The sequence below is a fragment of the Bombus terrestris genome, chromosome 16 (assembly GCF_910591885.1).
Source record: "Bombus terrestris chromosome 16, iyBomTerr1.2, whole genome shotgun sequence".
Lineage (NCBI taxonomy): Eukaryota > Metazoa > Arthropoda > Insecta > Hymenoptera > Apidae > Bombus > Bombus terrestris.
In genome coordinates, this window is record NC_063284.1 from 2,122,807 (window position 1) to 2,142,508 (window position 19,702).

The 19,702-nt window shown below is 38.9% G+C and overlaps 1 protein-coding gene across 2 annotated transcripts in view; it reads left to right on the top strand.

Annotated features, from left to right (window-relative positions):
• LOC100644946 (beta-1,4-glucuronyltransferase 1) overlaps nt 1–19,702 on the top strand; it is a 63,512-nt gene that overhangs the window by 17,920 nt on the left and 25,890 nt on the right. The window contains exon 1 of one of the 2 annotated variants that reach the window (XM_012317543.3): nt 15,123–15,262. The exons of the other annotated variant lie outside the window; for it this stretch is intronic. The gene's annotated coding sequence lies outside the window, so the exon portion shown is untranslated. Of the gene's footprint in view, nt 1–15,122; nt 15,263–19,702 lie in introns of those variants that run through there. 2 annotated transcript variants of the gene reach the window in all.

The following is a 19,702-nucleotide window of genomic DNA, read 5'->3' on the forward strand; positions in this document are numbered from 1 at the left end:
GAGATAGGCGAACAAATTGGCAAATTGTTAAAGGCAAAGTATCTGCGAAAAATTAGTGTAAATATTGATGTTTTCTTTTTCAAAAATTCACTCTAAGAGTGAAGATATTTATGAAGACATTTGCACGTGATATTTATAAAGTATAATAAAGTAAGGTAATACACGCATCGAAAATACGAATTTCTTCTTCAGCGATGTAATTTCTCTTTTCTATCAAAATCACGCTTTTTTTTTTTTTTTTTTAATGCTCGAACAAACGTGCGAGATTAAGTAAATTGACGCAATCGTTCGCCTTCGGTTGTTTAGTTAAATAACATATGCCTTGTTTTCGTGGAAATCGAAGCGGAAAATTTGCAGAGAGCAAACGTTTATCGGTTAATGTAAATTGATGGATCGTGATGATCACGCTAGTGACGTGTTATACCTGTTTGTTAAACAATTTCAGACGTCAATTGGACCGAATCCGGCGTACTTGTGTCAACGATTCGGTTTCAACATAGTTCACGTGACACGCGAAGTTTCTAACGCGTGAGTGACACACGCGTTATTAATCATTGCGTAATTAACGTGACTTCATTTAACGAGAGAAAAGAAGAAAGACAGAGAGTAGGAAATGTGTGAGTCAATCTCCTTCAACGTAACGTAGCCGATTGACTAGCCTTTTTGGTCAAAAAAAAAAAAATTCCTCGTCTACTTTCGCGTGTCCTTCGAAATTAGAAACTTCGGTTATACGCGAAATAAATGATAATTAAACGAGATATTGAGAAAGCCACGTTAAAACGAATCATAAAGTTAATCGAATTGCAGACCTTTTGCTAAAATTATTCGATTCTATAATAGCTGTTTTAAAAAATTTATCGAAAAGGCAATTAACGCTTTACCGACCGCTAGCGATTCGACAGCATACGCACGTCCGACCGGTAGCTCAGGCGCGGATTCTCCCTGACGCCGGCTCTGTTTCAGACTCTCCAATGTCATTCTTTTCGTTCATCGCGAACGGTAAGATTTTCAAATTGGTATAAAACTGTGGGAGCTTACAAAGCAACGTAACTGAGCAAGGTACTAAATAAGAAATTACTGTTCAAATAATGAGAAAGATCGTCGACGACAAAAAGCCGATTAATAGATTATCGGTCGATAAGCGACGGCGACAAAAAGCCAATTAATAGATTATCGGTCGGTAAGCGTCGGCGACAAAAACCGATTAATTAATCGGCTATCGGTCGGTAAAGCGTTAAAATAATTCTTACAGGGGAAAAAATCTGTATGGGTCGGCAACTAAGTGATTGCGGCTCTTTTTATTAGGTGGTAATGACAAAATCCGCAATCACTTAGTTGCCAGCCCAACAGTAGAAAACCGCTGCGAAGTGGCTGCTGATATTTCTTACCGAATTTGCTCGATTCTTCGGCTCTTACGAAAAATTCGTCGAGCAGATAAAAATGGATAATTATTGTTTGCCAGGAGTAAACAGAAGCTAAATTAACGAAACGAGGACGCGGCATCTTTTCAGAAATAACGAGTTTATTCACGTCGCGTGTTTGCGAGACCTCGAACGAGGAAAAAATAATTAATCAAGGAAAACCCAGAAACGTCATCCTGAGAAGGATAATAAAACGAGTCACGTCAGAACGCTATATCTTTCGCCCATTTTATCCATTCGACCGATTGCGGATTTTGTCATTAGGTGGCAATCACTTAGTTGCCTAAGATAGCCACTCTCCATCGCCACTTTGATAGAAACAGCGAAGCAACGAATCGTCGGTCGAATTTCTTCTTAACTTTAGTTAAGAAAATTAGTTCGCTCGATCGTTACAATTATTACTAAATTGTTCCATCAAAAAGCAGGAAGCTACACCGCAAATGTACATGGCTGAAGCAAGATACGCGATAGAATACGAAGCAAATTTGGTGTCGAGTTCGTATCGGTCTTTAAAAGCGGGCGAAAATGTAGGAGCGAGAGCAGAGGGAAGAGCAAAGAGGGCCAGGAAGACAGGCAGTGCAAGGATGAAGACATAAACTGTGGGGAAGCAGAAAAGTAGATGTCCCGAAGAGAAAATTGGGAAATTTCCTATCGAGTAAATTTGTTATCGATCGTTTGCCGATCGGTCTGTTAATTCGCTAAGATCAAATCGGTAGATGGCGTTCAGAAGTCACTTGCCATGGTACTTTCTTCGAAAGTAAGAAAGAGGGGAACAGATCGGACGGACGAAGAACGAGCAGACAGACATTAATGACTCGCGTTGTAATACGTGGAACGAGGCAAAAGGAATAGGCGCGAGTGTATAGTTTCAGAACCGGTTAAACTCCCGCGACAACCTTGAGCAGAAGTCTCGTACAGGCCAAGCCGAGGCAGACCACGTTTTCACCGCGGTGGGGAAGCCTTACAAATTCTAATGGGCAAGTTCACGGTTCCTCAGTCCGTTACCACCAGCGATAGTCCACATGGGACGAGTTTACGATCGCCTATACATTTTTTCAACTACACCCTCCAGCGATCCACCTTCTCATCAACTTCTCCTATCGCGAGCTACGTCCACTGTTAGATAGGACAATCGTTGCGCGACGTATTCAACCGTCGTATACGAAGTGGCAAGTTCGTGCAGATAATCGCACAATTTATGATGGCACAATTATGATCAAGTAGATCAATGAAGAGACGAATCTTGTTTGAAGTCGAAGTCAAAATACCAAAAAGGGGTATAGTTTCCAACACGATGTAACGAGTTTCGTCTATGAATGCGAATGAAAATTCGTAAATGTGGCATTTTTCGATGGAGATGCGATTCACTTGTTGCATTGGTTGCATTGTTGCACTGACAAAATATTTTGTCAATAGCACCTAGTGGCAAAATCCGCAATCACTTAGTTGCCAACTTTACGGGTTATACAGGGAACCATAAATCCTGTGGCAAAGTCTTATCTAGAGAAGCGTCGAAACAGAACGGACCCAAACGCTTGGACCTGTGAGGCGAACGAAGATGGACGTACGAAGCTGTGGGAAATTTGCCATGCGGCAAATGCAGAAAAAAACCACAGTCCAGTAACAAGAAACGATGGTAATGGTAATTTGGATCGACGAATAAAGAAGTATAGCTCCATGCGGCATTTACCGGCGGAAGCTAGGGACAATTGCAGGATGGAAGGAGGCGTAGAGGGTGTGGCGATCGGACATCGATAAAGCGTCCTCGATAACGTCAAGCGGAGCGAGAGGCGGCCCTTGAAAATCGTATTATTCATTACGTCGCGTTGCTGGCTGATGAAATAACGGGTAACACGGCTTAACCAGCGCATGCCAACGTACTATAAATAATCGCGCGGACCCGTTTCCTGCTACAACGTTTAATGCGTTGCCATGGACAAAGTGATGTTTAGTCTGACGAGCAGTCGTAAGAACCGGACGCGAGAAAAATCTGTGGTACCCACTTGCGTACCTGTTCTCTAAAAGTACCGAGACCAGAGTTGTTGCTACCCGACAGTAGTGGGGCGCTTGGGAAGTACCTAACAGGCTGGCAATATGGCGTTCTTCGAATCAGCTGATCCTATTTCGGGACTATTCGTCGGTGTATTTAAAAAATTTTCGTCGTCTTTGCTTTGTTTCGCTATTTTAGTTTCCCGTGGGCAGTAACTCGACTTGATTGAATATTTATAGATCGGTAGAATATTTATAGATCGGATGGATTTTTGAAAGAGAGAAGCTTCAGACTCGTTCATGGTATTCGTTAAAATTTATTATCAAAGTGGTATTTTCTTCGGTTATTGGAGAAGTTTCTATTTAATTGTGGAAGGGGTACGTGAAGCTTTTTTCGTGACGACTGTCCATCCGAAGGAAACAATTTTATCGCGAGTTTTCAACGATGAAAGTAGAAAGAGGGGTTTCGAATGAAACACGTTCCTCGGAGCGTTAATTAAGCGAAAGAAAAAAGAAAAAAAATACCGGCGGGAGGAAAAACGGGGGAGGATTTATTAGCAAAAAAGCAGCATGGCGGATTAATAAAGCTTGAATGTCCGCCCGTAGCTCAGCATTGAATAAATTATGGTCGGCAGAGGGGAAAAAAGAAACTGAAAACGGAAGTATAAAAAAAAATAATTAAAAAAAAATTACACTACCTGGACCCGCTGAATCTACCTGCACGTCTGTTCCTTGTTCATCGTCCAGCACGTCGTTAAGGTCGAAATTGTCTGCCTTTGAACCGTAGGATGCGCCAAGACTTTAATACGAAGCGTTTTTTAATCCTCTGGTACGAATTTTCGACGTGCGTATATTCCGATGATTTTTTGATGATACGAAAAACCAGCGTGGGAAAAACTTGTCAATAGTTGGTAATAACTACTGAAGAATTTTTTATCATCCAAGCTTTTTGCATTTTCAACTCATCGCCTTTTTATATTTCACATGTCGAGGATTTTTAATATTTAACATTTCGATGATTTTTTAATGATACGAAAAAATTGCAAAAGAAAGAATTATTTACGGTACAATCAGTAAGGGAAATGATCACCTTACATAACGAAAGAATCGTTATCGATAGATCGGTATTTTAAACACTATGAAAAATTTCCTAAAAAAAAAAAGAATCAAATTAATTTAATGATCGATCCAGTGGCAGACTGGATCGCTTAGGAATCTCGATAGTTACGAAGGCGGACACCTGACAGATTCCAGCTGAGCGTGCTTCTTACGTAAGCCTCGGAAGATGTGCCAATAGGCATTAGCCTGATTTATATAATCTCGAATAATTTAATAAATTGCCGGAGAGGCTTCGATCGCGTATTAAAGGGACTCGGTCGTTGTGAAAATCGCCAGACCAAATGGAAATTGCCCACGGGATATCGGGTACTCGGATGCACTGGTGCGTGCACCTGGGTCGGTCTCGGATTTCGTGCACCCGATACATCGAAAAACTTTCACGCACGGCCACGTCCGACCTTTTTTGTTTTTTACTCTGAAAAAATCGGGATCGATGGCAACACAGGAGTTGAAAGAAAGACTGTTTGGTCCACTGTGCCAATCGTGATTTAAATTGACAACTTTGTATATAATATATATATACCCTACCTATACTATACCCCTATACTATACCAAATATATATATATATATGTACTCTATATATATAAAGAGAGGAAACATGAGAAGCTCGTTTTCGGTTATCTTATGACCTCTGGGATTTTTTGCCGAGCCTTGTGATTGCAATATAAAATGGGTACTAAAGGGACGACTATCCTGCTTGATTTTATGATTTTTGTGACTTGCCATGGTTACCGCAATTGGAATATAAACTGGGTGCTATAAAGAAGATCGTTCTTGTCGATTTTATTTGGCGAATACTGTGATCGAAGTATGAAATTGGTAGTTACGAAAAGACCGATTTGCTTGTTTTTATGATCATCTTTTTTATGAACACTGTAATTGAAGCGTAAAATGGGTACTATAAATTGTTGATTTTATAATTTTTGTGTTATTTCACGAATAGCTGTAGATATAGCTGATCTATGGCATTCGTCTATCAAAAAAATATTATATTATCTAGCCTGGAGAAAGCTTGATAAACTTATAGAACTTATAGATCCATCGTCTCCGATTCTGATGATTTTTGAATATGTCGTAGAGCTCGAAATTTTGAACAAATTTTTATTATACTTACAACCATCGATCGCGTTTAGTTTTCGAGATATTCGCAAAAAGCTACAGGTACCTCTAGGGTTTACTTCTGCCCATAGTTGTGCGTCTGTGTTATTGGTTCTGTTTATGTTATATATTATTTATCTTACTATTTATATTATTACATTATTTACTATTATATACTGTATATTATTTATCTCCTATTTATAAACGAAAGGCCTCATGCACAAGCAGCACCTGTAGTTTCTTGCCAATATCTCGGAAATTAAGCGTGATCGATGATTACATGTAGAGAAGAAAATTGTTCAAATTATCGATTTGTATAATATATCAAAAGATCATCGAGATCGATGATGAAGGAGCGATTCTGCGAGTTCACCGGAAGATTAATTAACGCGAACCTCACCAGTACCCGGTCAAACGATTTCAAAATCTAATTAAAAATCCTACGCTCATTGTTATTTCTTTTTCTAGTCCAGCTTTACTTAAATAACTTTCTGTAAATTAAATAAATAGCAACGAACGGTGCAATATTAGATGAAACTTTGAAACCCGTCGTTTGACCGGACCTGGCAAAATTAGAATCGCATAACTCACATAATGGAAACAAAAGTTCTACGAGACATTCTGCAAAAGATTTAAATGACACGTGGTCATTAAAAATACTTACGCAAAATTACTATTACATTTACTATTTCTATTTACTAAAATTACTATTACAAGTAAAACGCGAGAGGCGTGCAGTCTGAACCGGGACACGTTTGATCATTAATCGCAAGCTAGCGAACGCGTCATACGTCATTCGTCTATTTTATGTTCGTCATTTTTACGACGAGCATTATTGCACGCCTCGTGATTCGTTTATAAACCGGACTAGGCGATAACGCGTATTAGTCATCGAACCGTGACGTACGACACGAGGTGAGGATAATGAACGAGTTTGCAATCGACTGGCGCAATTAGATTCGCACGAAGATTAAATCGTGCTTTCGTTGAATGCCATGGAAGCCTCGTTTAGAATCCCTTTTCGCACAAACGTAACGAAACTCCTGCAATACTAATCATCCGCTCGTTAACACGCGAGAAGGCGAGGCGTGGTCGTGATGCGAAATTTTAATTATCACATTTGCTAGTACGATCTTGTCTAGATGGATAAGCAACGGTGATCACACTAATGCGTCTGTGGGAAAATTAAAGACGCGGAAAAGTTCACGATACGCAAAAACACACAAGACATCGAAAATAAAATAGGATGGCTTGGCAACTAAGTGGTTGCGGATTTTGTCATTAGGTGGTATTGACAAATCCGCAATCACTTAGCTGCCAACCCAATAGCATAGCATTATGTATTTTTTCAAACTGAGAATTTTCACTTCCACGTGTGATTTTGAATATTAACGGAATACCGTGAAGTAACATTTTCTTGGCGACTTATAATACAAATATAAATATAAATATTTCCTCTGCAAGTAGTCGATTTTTCTATTTTTCAATCTTTAATCTGGTCTATGCCTGCGATTTATTTATAAAATATTTCCTATCAGCCAGTAAAATCGATCGATGATAAATTCATAAAATAAGAAAAGATGAAGTTATCGTTCTTTGTTTCCTTAAATTTTTACTTCTTAATTATATCGATAGATAATTGAAAAATTGTATTGGTGAAACGCAGCTCACAGCTGACAAAGGAAGGAACAAGTATTTATCGATATTTACCGTCTATGATTTCTAATATTCTTTTAGAACGAAAATTGGATAAATTATCCGCCTTGGAATTCATTTGGTCAAGCGACAGGACGTAATTTACAAAACATCCAATGGGAAATTTATCATATTTATATGGATTTATATGTGCTGCAACAGGTGGAATAAATGATAGGCTAGGTGATTCTCGGTAGAATGCACAGTGGAAAGGGAAGATTCGAAGAACGAAATTTTTCTGTGACTTTCGCGAGCGTTCGAGATCGCTGGTAATCGATAGCAGAGGATACGTACGTAACCGATTGCGAAATCTGATTTTCTTAACTTGTTCGAAGCCCGTGTCACAGCAAGTCCTACGCTTACCGAGCGTAATCCAATTAGCGACGCACCACGTGCGCTTTTAAAGGGAATTCATGTCGACTACGCTCGGAAAGCAAGCTTTTTCTTTATTTTCTTGCCTCTCCGCAATTTGCCCGAGAGCATCGTGAAAGATTCGCGTTCGGTAAACGACTATGGCTGATATTGTTTTATCGGATCGAACAGAAGTTAGGGACGAACGAGCAAATGCAATGAAATCAGAAAGAAGCACGGGGAAGGCCGGGAGGACACAGGAAATGGAAGGATGAAGAAGAAGCCTGGGTAGAACCCAGGTTGAACAGGTTCAGGTTCCGGGAGGACGAGGAAGATCGAAGGATGAAGATGAAAACTGGTACCTCGAAATCCAGGTACCTCGAAACCCAGGTACCTCAGAACCAAGGCACCCTAGAACCCAGGTACTTCAAAACCCAGGTACTTCAAAACCCAGGTACTCCAAAACCCGGGTACTTCAAAACCCAGGTACTTCAGAACTTGCTTCTTCTTCTTCATCCTTCGATTTCCTCCCGGAACCTGAACCTGGGTTCTACCCCAGCTTCTTCTTCTTAGAACCCTACAGATACCAAGAAGCGTATCGCGTGCCTAAATGGTGTCCGGATATCTGAGAAAGCCCGAGAAACATCATAGATTTGGTCAGAGTGAAGCAGTACCGGATAGATAGGAAGACAAAAGGATAGAAGAGCGAAATAAACAGAGAAACTATGAAACAAGTGTCGAATAATAGAAATCGAGATATTGAAATGCATTTGGAGTCAGATGTCACGAAATGTTCGTATTTGGCTGCACTATAGGGGACAAAAGTTGGCCGACAAATCGACCCAGATTATCAGGAAATAAATGTTTAATACGACGCTCGTCCAACGAATATCGCTATAGTCGTTCCGCCGTTTGCAACGTCACCTTTTATTTTCCTTTCTGACTTTATTGATTACGCCGAGGCTCTCCCCTCTCCTTGTCGCCCTTTGTTACGTGTCCCAACGTTAGAGTGGCTTTTTGACCGGTCGCTCACCTGCTACCTCTTGTCCTCTGAACGCACCACCTCTCTCGTAGCACATCGGCGATGCAGTCCAGGTGAAAAAAGGGCCAATGAAAGCTTGCGAAACTAACAGTACAATTTCAAACACGACGTCTCTAGGTCTACTGCTGGATTAGGCTGATTTTATCTAGTACCATTAGGACCTATTGGTTTGTGTAAGGTCTCGCAAATAGCGATACTTACACGATCGTGATAATTACGATCGATTGTTAGCGACTACGCACTTTTTTAGCGATAACTAACCCGCAGCTGTTAAGCCTGATTTATGAACACGCTCATAGGGCTCAGCAAGGATCTCAGCAGTGTGACGTCAATCCACATCAGAGACCAGATGTGTGCAGGTACTCACCGTGTACCCTCAATAACCTCAAGGACCCATCAAAAACTTAAACTTTTAGTTTATTAACCCTGTAAGTGTTATTGGTTTATGAATGGTCCTTGGAACAGTCCTTAAGTTAGGGAAAGCTAGTTTTCCCCATGAACAATGTCATCTAGTAGTCACGTTGGTAGGAGGCTTCCTCCTCCTATCTTCGTTTATTAACGTGGGCTATAACCAATTGGCATCGCGAATCGTTACCCTCACTTTTCCTAACGAAAAGTGTGAACAACGAATCCGCGTTGTTAGTTCACAGGGCACACCCACACCGAGCTTTCCTCCGTAATAATACGAGAACACCTCGGCACTGAAAGCACAAACTCCCATCAGTCAACATCTCTCGGATCAGTCGCGCAAACTGTGCTTGTAAAGTTGTATTATTTAATAAAATTCGATAGAAAAGAAACATAAAGTTGTGTTACGGCTCAACCTTCTTGTCTCTAAAACCTAAGCCTTAATTTTACGTGGCAGCAGACTGGTCGAGCGAATGTTTGGCAAACGGATAGTCAGTCACTCGAAGGACTATTTTCCGCTTGCGACTTGCCAAGTATCGCGGCTCCGAACAGAGGTCAACTTTTAGATGGAACCATACGAATGTTGTTTAACTCCTTAACCTACGATTTACGTTCGAGAATTTTGAGCCGAAAACGAAAACAAGCTCGCGCAGCCTTCGAGCCATTCGCACGACTTGCGTAGTACGTACTACGGGCTATGCCCGTAGTTGTAGGTTAAGGGGTTAACACATTCGTTTAACCATCTGCTATGAGATTTCCTGCAGAAAGTGAGTAATCCTTTTGAACTTCGTTTAAGTCGTTTACGCGATGCTTTGTATCTGATTTGGTATAATAAGAGAAGCGGATAATTAAATAGTTAAATTAAGATAATTAGATGGAGGCGTGAAACAACTTTCCTCTCGAACTGTTGTATTTTCCAGACACGCGGTAACGAGCGTCCTCCATTCCTATAATAAATTACAGCTGATTCATTGTGCAATGAACCTCTCGTTTAAATGGACGTTTCAACAGAGAGAAACCAGCTGTTTGTATGCGTTTTCCGTCACGTGTTCTCCCATCATCAACAATCGTGCACATCGATTCCATCGTTTTTCTCTGCAATAAAAACCGATGACTCGGTTGTTAAACCACATTTTTCTCGTAACACGTGGCATTGACACGGCTGTTCGAAGAAATCACGTCGCTCAGATGTTTACAACCCTTGTAAGAATTTTACGTTCCTATGTCGTCGAATGATCATGATTGATTGTAATGTACGATGTGTACAAATTAACTTGTCAAACGTTTACTGTCTTCATCTTGCTGCTTACGCTGTTTACACGAGCTAACGAATGTGCTATTTAGGTGTCATCAGGATATTGTTAGCAGGCTTATGACTCATTATCTCTATCTTGAAAGCTTCGACTATTAAGAAGCAGTGGGACACGAGTATCATAATTCTTCCTATAATAGAATTAAGTGTTTACTTCTTGGAATATGGTAAAAGCCTCGTTAGTCGTCTGCCTGTATCTTTTTCTGTCTTTTTTTATCCTTGCAATTCTCCATGAACTTTTGATCTATTTCAACGTTCCATCAAAGTTCCATCGGTCTGTCCTCGTCCTACGTTCGCCGTGACGAGGCTCTGGGATCTCGTGATGTTTTCTAAAATAAATTTCCACCTGTTGGAAGAAAATTCGATGGCACAGAGAAATGGCGATAAAAACTGAGAAAACCAGAAATCTTCAGCCTGCAGGTTTCAGGATGGTAGGTAGGACCTTTTGATAAAGAGGACAGTGGGAAGAACAGCAATCGGATTGACCTTTAAAACGGTGCAGTCCGGGAGAGACTCGGGCAAGCAGCCAAATATAGTGTTCGTATATATTATTTCACATGTGAAATGTCATCAGTGATAATTCATGGTACGTAACATAGTGAGTTAATAATTACTTACGTCGTATAAAAAGTTGACTTTGAGTGCCATAAATGCAGGAAACATGTAGGACAAAGGGATAATCGTGGTAGTGGTGTATTTATCTGACCTTGATTTATTGCAACGAAATTTTATTCAATGGCCGATTAACTATGCGAACGTAAGCTGCTATTATGCGAAGAAAAAATAATAGGTAGAAAAATTGTCGAGCTGCTGGAACTGCAATTATTAGGCAAATTAAATGTGTTCAGCTGTTTAACAGAAACATGGCTTAATGAATTTAATTTTAGGTTTATCTGTCCAATGATAAAAATTAAATGGCTGTAGTATAATTAACTGTAGCATAATCAACTGTGTTTTAATTAAAAATTAGAATGAAAGAATTAATGAGATATATACTGTCTCATACATATGTAATTAAATGAAATTTTTAGTAAAAATGCTGAAATAATTTTACGGAACGATAAGACCCTACAGAATTTTATATTAATTATTATAATTATTTTCTTTTAAATATTAATACTTAAATATGTAAACCAAATGGTTTATTGGAAATGGAGAAAATTGTCCCCTGATCAGTTGCCCGGTCAAATATTATACTTGGTCCCAGTCTGTTATATTAATTATTATAACTATTTTGTTTTAAATATTAATATTTAAATGTATAAACCAAATGGTTTATTGGAAATGGAAAAAATTGTCTCCTGATCAGTTGCTCAGTCAAATATTACATTTGGTCCCGGTCTGTAAAATATTTGTCTGTAACAGGAACACACAGAGGAGCAAATAGTTTAATGTTAACGAATATATCACAATATCTGACTGAGATCAAATATAAAATTGGTCAAAGGGCAAAATAGTTTGTATAATTGGAGTTCATTCAATACAAGAAACAAACAATTTGTCTATCCTAGGAACAATTATAAATTATTTGTTGTAGTCAAAGAAGAATGAACTATTTGTCATGGTCAAGAAATAAATAGTTGTTTCTTGACAGACAAATAGCTTGTATTTATTTGTTGACTGGAAACGAGTATAATATTTGTCCAAGAAAGTGGTCAGCGGACAAAATAGTTTGTATAATTGGAGTTGGTTTGTAATAGGAGCTCATCAATTTTGCCTCGAATACAAGCTATTCGTTGCTTGACCAGATAAATGGAATTATATTCTTTAAATCATCGTACTGTATGTTCTGTCATTCGATTACACCGTCAAAATGTTCAAAGACACGTAGAACGACCATGGTCCAGTTACGACCCTCTCTAACGTTATGGGGACCAGTACAGAGCCGGTACACGCAGGTAGCTGACAAATTACTCGGCCAGACTCTGTTTAAATTGCCCCATGACCGCCGCACTACGTGCGTAACTCACGTTGTTTGCCCATTAACGTCGATCATTTCAAGTATGCGCATCTATGTCACGTATGCTCTGTAGATCCATCCTACCTTTCAATCGGGCCATTCTCTGCTCTGCTTTACGTCCATGAACTCGATTCGACTGCTCTCTCGCGTCCCCCGCGCTGCAATCATGTAATATGAACGGTCCGACCACGTGCTCCCAACTATTTCTCCAACTCTCGATGATTCCATGGTTCCCCATAGAGGAATATGGCATGTCCCTATAACCATGGTACAATCGACGAGAGTTTGATTCTAGGTGAAAAAATAAGTGGGAAATATAGAATAAAATTTGTTCGTACGACGCTTTGTTTCCGAAAGAATCCAACTTGAAAGTTTGTGGGCTATGCGCGCACCCTGTCGATTTAGGGATAACAGTAACAAGAGGTTATCGTAGAAGCATAAAAGAGTCGACAAAAACGAAAAACAACGACGAATGATCCTTTCGAGATTTCTTCTTTTTTTCCTTTTATCTTTTTTTGAGGAAAAGCAATTTTATTTCATTCTCCAACGAACAAATGTTTCCGTTTATATTTGAATCAATTTTGGCTTCCCTCGCTATTTCTACTTTAGCTCAATGTTACTTTCGTTAGACTCTTGAATACCGATACTGACTAATCAGCATTTGAAAGTAAAAAATTTGATCGCCGAGTGTAAACATATCGTACCGAATGGCAAAAACATATTTCAAGGACCGGTTTGAAAATTCGAAAGGAACGATCTCGTCAACTATGTAATAAAACAGCGTTTATGCGCAATCCTGATGTACATAATACCGTGTTACGCAATGCTCCAAGTCATCGACGATCCGAAACGCGTGTTAGCGATCGACCTTTTTATTCCTCGGGCAAACGTGAGTCCTCCATCGTACGGCAATAACGCGATAATGAAAATGTGTCCTTGAGAACGACGCATCGTTTATCGGTGTCTTGTTCTAGACCTCTTTGTTTTTATGAAATCGTGCAGCGAAGAATGTTTCGTGTCAAGGTGCATTCCAAATCTGTTTCTCGCCATGTCAATACTCTCATGGTGTAAAAATAAAATGTAAATAAATAATTGGAAGCAACTGAGGCTAATGCTATTAGTTTAGCAAAATTTCGTTTAGACCATTTCAAACTTATATTCAAACTTCGTTTTTCAATGCAAACTGATTCAAACTCCATGCGAATCTATGTTAAAAAATAAAGATATTTCACGAAACAATAAATTGCCAACGAGTCCTGACCGAAGCTGAATTCAGTTTCAAACCTGATGCGACTAGCCCAAACTTGCCTGAATTTGAACTCGAACTTACCCCACGTTTGAACTAGATTAAATTTGAGACTGAAACAACCATGAAGATGCCAACTTTTTCAAACTTAAGACCTCGTTAGTTACGGATAAAGAAATGTTTAAGATTAACTTTTCTAATTAAATTAATCGCAGGAGAAGATGAAAGAAAGCGACAAAATGTACGGAACGTTACGATATTACGGAACACGGACAAACGATAAAGAAAGATATCGTCCAGTTTTTACACTTTGTATCGTAAATTCCAAGCCGCAGTTGTCTTGTTCGCGCTTATTCCGTGACCAAACAGCCGAAGGCAAATTGCACGGTGTAATTAACAGAAATATTATCAAACTAAAAACAAGCAGTCGCATCCATGTTTATGGACGATAATTAATCGCAATTTCCGACAGCCGGCCACCAATTCTAAATATTGAACATGGTATTCATTATGCTCGTAATTATCCGCGATCGATGCCAATTATTACGTTTCACGGAAAGAAATGTTTTTCGTTGTAATTTCCATCGCGTGCACTGGTCGCGTGCATTTGCCCACGTGCACGTACATCACCGCGTAATTGCTGCGTGTGTTTATTCTCTATTGAATATTATAGAAATGCTTGCTTGTAATTTGCAATTAATTCAAACTCTAACAGGACATCTAAATTATTAGCCTAAAAGAAGAAATGTAATTTCATCTATCGAAACGAAGAACGTCGAATCGTTTCGTCTATCGTTGGATAATTAAAGTTAAGCTTTTCTGTTAACGGGAACATCACGGGATTCTATTTAATTAACGAACAAATCCACCATATGATTTATGAACAATTGGCTAATTACGCGATGCAAACTGATTCATTGAGGGAATGACTTTCTGCAAAGTGACAAAGTTCTTTTAACTGCTTGACCTACGACTACGGGCATAGCCCGTGGTAGTTGATCTCTCGAACGTAAATCGTAGGTTAAGGTGTTAAAGTGTAATTGCAGCTTAATTCAAGGTTAATTCGAATGTATTCTATCGGGTTGGCAACTAAGTGATTGCGGATTTTGTCATTAGGTGGTATTGATAAAATCCGCAATCAATTAGTTGCCAAGCCAATAACTCTAATTTGCAGGAAAAAATCGTTGGTTCGAAAAATCGGTGAGAAAGAATTGCTGGAACATTCTTTATTTTATCGCATGAGGAAGTAGCAAAGAATTAATAAAACAAAAATAGAATGCTTCTGAGAAATGGAAAATAATATTAATAAGAACTCCGTCGCTAAAGTATAAAACGGGACGTAAGAGGAAAGAAAGATAAATAGCAAACGATACACTATCGGTGTGATGTCTTCTTTGAAATCGAACAAAAAATTGATAGCGATATTACTATCTTCTCTGTCGTACAACCAGTGTGGAACGAATGGATCAAAGGATGTGTTCGATTAATCTTTTCATTCAGTGTTATTACTTCAACTTACATTCGAAGAAGATTTTCTTAACATTTTGCGGACTGCAGACGTGAATTCGCCTCTTTCTTACGGGCTTCATGCGACATCTGATAATAATCTCAACTAAAACGGTAAGTCGGATAAAACAGTAAAAAAAGAAAGAAAAAAAATAAATCGATGCATAAAGCTATAAAGGAAATGTTACGAAAGTGCCTTTACGTTACACGCTCGAATAATACGAAACCGTTATCGATATATTACGATACTGATCGGTCGGTAAGTTAGTTGCGACATTTAACGAATTTGATAAAATAATACATTTTTCTTGCTGTCCTCGACTCAAAATCCATTCCATTCTCATCCATATTCCATATCCCCTCCAGGTTGTACTATCGACACACCCTGTATATATCCTTATATATTATGTTTCATGAATATATTAATTAGAAATTATCAGAGAATCTATCTCTCTAGTGGTGTTCACAGAAATATAAAATTCTGATATACCGTTTACGCTATAGTACGATAGATGTACGATGTTATGGCATAGAAAATCGATTAACGTGCCAAAATGCCACGTGGCTCGCAAGTTCCGATGTGTTTCCCAAGCTTCACCTGGTTTCCTCGTCGTTCTGCCATTGTATTCTATCACCGTTTCATTACACTGTCAGCCAACGTTCTATTCATAGCAATTACCACTTCCCATCATAATAAAAGCCCGAGTTTAACCTTCTTTCGGTCTCTTACCTCCTGCTCCTCCTCTCCTACTGAACTCAACTCTGTTCGTACTTCGAATTAGAATTAATTAGACGCTCGAAAAGGCAGCCTAAGCTGCTTTACGTAAGGTATAAAAATTATCGCGTTAAATGCAACCTCGACGGTACAAGAATCTCCTTTGTTATTGTTACGACTTTGATTTTTAGCTTTGACAAATTTCTTCTTTCACCTTTGAATCTTATCGAATCGAAACGAGAAAGAAGTTAGAATTCGAATTTTCAAAATAAATGACGTATCGATCTCGATCGAACGTACGTTCGAAACGCATGTTACGGAACGACTGGGTCGAAGTGGACCCGGACGGTTGAAGCATCGTCAGTCCGTCGATCGTACGGGAGAAAAGATTCGATGTCTTGACTTGTTGCCTCTTTCCAGGCGAAACGGTCAGGATGCGGGCAACTGTGTAATTTCTTGGCCGTTGCCTCGATAATGAGCCGGTGAGTCAGTCGTTTAACACTAGCCTCGTCCTCCACTCGGTGTGTTCGATTTTTGCTCAGAGGACAAGCGAGCGTTCAAGTCTGAAATACGCTGGAACAATCGAACAAATAAATTCTTATCGAGCCAATTTGTTGAATAGATCCCATTTTCGATCTTTTGAGGGGGGGGGGGGAATTTTAAAATTCACTTTCCGCGCGTTCTTGGCATCGCTTTTTACGTAATCGTGTCCATTTTTAAGTTTCAAGGACACACGATATCTGTCGTTTCGATTTTACTCCGAAACTTTCTAAAGTAAATTGTAATCGTTAATATCAGTTAATTTTATTCAATGCGTGATACAGATACAGCAGATACAGATATATCGCATTTAGAATTGAATTTTCATTTAAACATTTCATTTAAACATCCAATATGCTCGGTGTCAGAAGAATTTGTTAATCTCTCGTTTCCTTTAGCTTCCATTAATTTTGAAATGCCAGTGACAATTCATTCTCAACATCCTTTGTATCTCACGAGGTCAGGAAATCACGGCTCTTATTGTCACTTATTGTCAGAAATCTAAGCGGCAAATAATACAAATTGAATCGTTCCTCTCAGTTATCACGTGGTCTTACACGGACACCGGTAAAGTAGCCGTATCCCTGCTCCATAATTCATTTCATCGTTACACGACCGACATGTACACGTGCTTTTTCATGGTACGCGACACCAAAGTGTGCATCGATCCCACGACGATCGAATGGAAAAAACGTAGATAGGAAAATGGCCCTCGACAACTTTCAAACTACCTTTTTTATTATTTCACGAGTAAAGATCGTAGCGAGGAATTAGACGAATTTCCATCATACTAAACTGGCTATAACAAATAACTTGGAAGATTTTTGCGTTTCGTTTCGATCAGAAGTCATTTTTATAATTCATTCTATCGTCTTCTTATGCTTTATTTGTTGTCCGTGGAAAATAACGTGGATATTTTATTTGAATATGCATGACAAACACACCGACGTAGAATACAAATCGATCGAGATCCTTTGTTCGTCCGAAACGATCGTCGAAACGTACGAATGTCGTTAAAAGACAGTCTCCTGCAGATTTCTTCGCTAAAAAATTAGTGGAGCTCCCTCCAATAGTGGTTGATATCTCTGCAAAATTTTAGGCCGGAATACGCAGCAGTTTCTTTGAAAAAAATTCCAGAAGATTTGGACCTGGACCTAGCGTAAGTCCTCCGCAACTCTATAACGCTATAATTGTCTTCCGCGACTAGGTATAATCTTCGGCTTTTCTCGACGTTTGATAGGTGAACTTGTGGTAAATATCTGAGCAAAATTTTAGGTCAGTATACGTGGTAGTTCGTTTGGAAAAAATTTGGGAAGATTTGGAACTGGGCCAATCTTCGCCCTGGATTCGATAGAATTGGTTAAGAGCCATAAAATATATTCGATATTCGTGTTTCGGTAACAACGGTGACAGCCTGGACGTCGTCGCCCTCTTTCCTTTATCGATAAAACTTGCCTAATTCAGGCCGGTGCTATTATTAAAAAAGCAAACCGATGAGACGTTTGAATTCTCGCAAGAGTGCAGCCTGTTACGCGCCCCTAGCACCAGTTCTAATTTAGAGATGGGTGGGATGACCTGTATTCATTCGGTCCTATCAACTGACCTTGCTTTATATCGTACGCGTTGACTATCGCAATTTCCTTAATATCAGTTTAGAAACGCGCCTTTATCTCACAATGGATCCCCAAGCACTAAGGGAAGCGATATGATGATGATACTCCTCTATCAAAGTTAATTGCGTTCGAGTGACACGAATGGTTTAGAATTACGTACTCGATGGAACAACCTATTGTAACGTAGAATTGCTTTCTTAAAGCTTTTTTAGTAGATAAATTAGACGAGTAGCATGTAGATCTAATAGGCGAATGGCTTTAGTAGATTTCGAACTAACGACGCACAAGGTGCGTCTTTCCTAGAAGTTACTAGATTTTCACTAGACTATTAGATCTTTGTTTTAACGTTTGTTTATTTTGATATCGTCACGTTGCCATGTTTCCGGTCGATGAAACATTTTAATTGGGTCGTAGGTTATGTTTGGTTATTACTTGGGATATCGTGATTCAGAAAAGCAATATTTTAATACGAAACGTTCACGTTTGTTTGCTGTTTCTACAAAAGAGAACATAACGATACTTAGGTCCAATTTTACTAAAAGTAGATACGCTTGTCATGATCTTGTGTCTTAAAAATAGGCATAAATATTGAGAATGAGAGAATAAAGCGACACCCTATATATTTTCAAATAAATCCCCACCCACATAAGAATTGCAACCAAGAAAAAACTAAGAAAAGATGTCAGAAGGAGCTAGATATTTATTTCTGAGTTAAGAATCGACCCAACTAATCACTTTCCAGACCTTCGTAGTTTGGCTTCTTAGAGCGATCGTTGCTTCCGAGTGAAAACGACATTCGTTTTTCACGATGGGCTTCGTCGCAGGCCTAAATCAGCACTGGTACCAATGGCTCGTTAATGAAATAGCCACTGTTCGAAAGGAAACGTTCAATAGTCACTAACGATCACAGTTGGTCCAATTCCCTAGATGCCGATAGACACTAGAAGTGGCAATTCGATGGCCTAAATTCGAAGTCAAAGACGTGTGTCTGCTCGTGGACACGTTGATACGTACCTAATGTTACCTTGTAGATTTGATCATCTCTGATTCACGATACGGACGATAGGTTAGTATGCTATGTTGTTATAATGACTTCTAGACATAATCGTATTACTGTCGTAAAATTATTTTAGTACGTTAAAATCAATTTCAAAGTATAATAGACCTGTATTCTACTTTTCAATTTCTTTGAGATTAGAAATATTTTAGAATTTTACACGCATGTATCTCGATGTCGAGATTGTCCACAAATAACCTACAAATTATTTTAGACTAAGATAACCTCGAATTAAATTCGTGATTAATATTTCACAATATTACAATGTTATCTAACACTAACCTTACCCGGTCAGGTGACAAAATTTGATCTACAATTAAAAATTAAGATAACAAATTTCATGTAAATTCTTATATTAACAAAAATTGAGAAACTGATCAATCAGATAACATAAGAAAGTTACCTAAAGTTAAACGAACAAAAGAAATAGCAATGAACAATTTTAAATTAAATATTGAAACCAGTCGTTTGACCAGGTCTGGTAAGGTTAGTGTTAATGATCTACGTTAATCTACGAACAATACATTAATATCTGTAGACAACGTCGTGATGATATTTCACGCTTCATTAGGATAAAAATAACTCGATCGTTCCAATTTGTCTGAAAACCTGATAGTCCGGATAGGAAA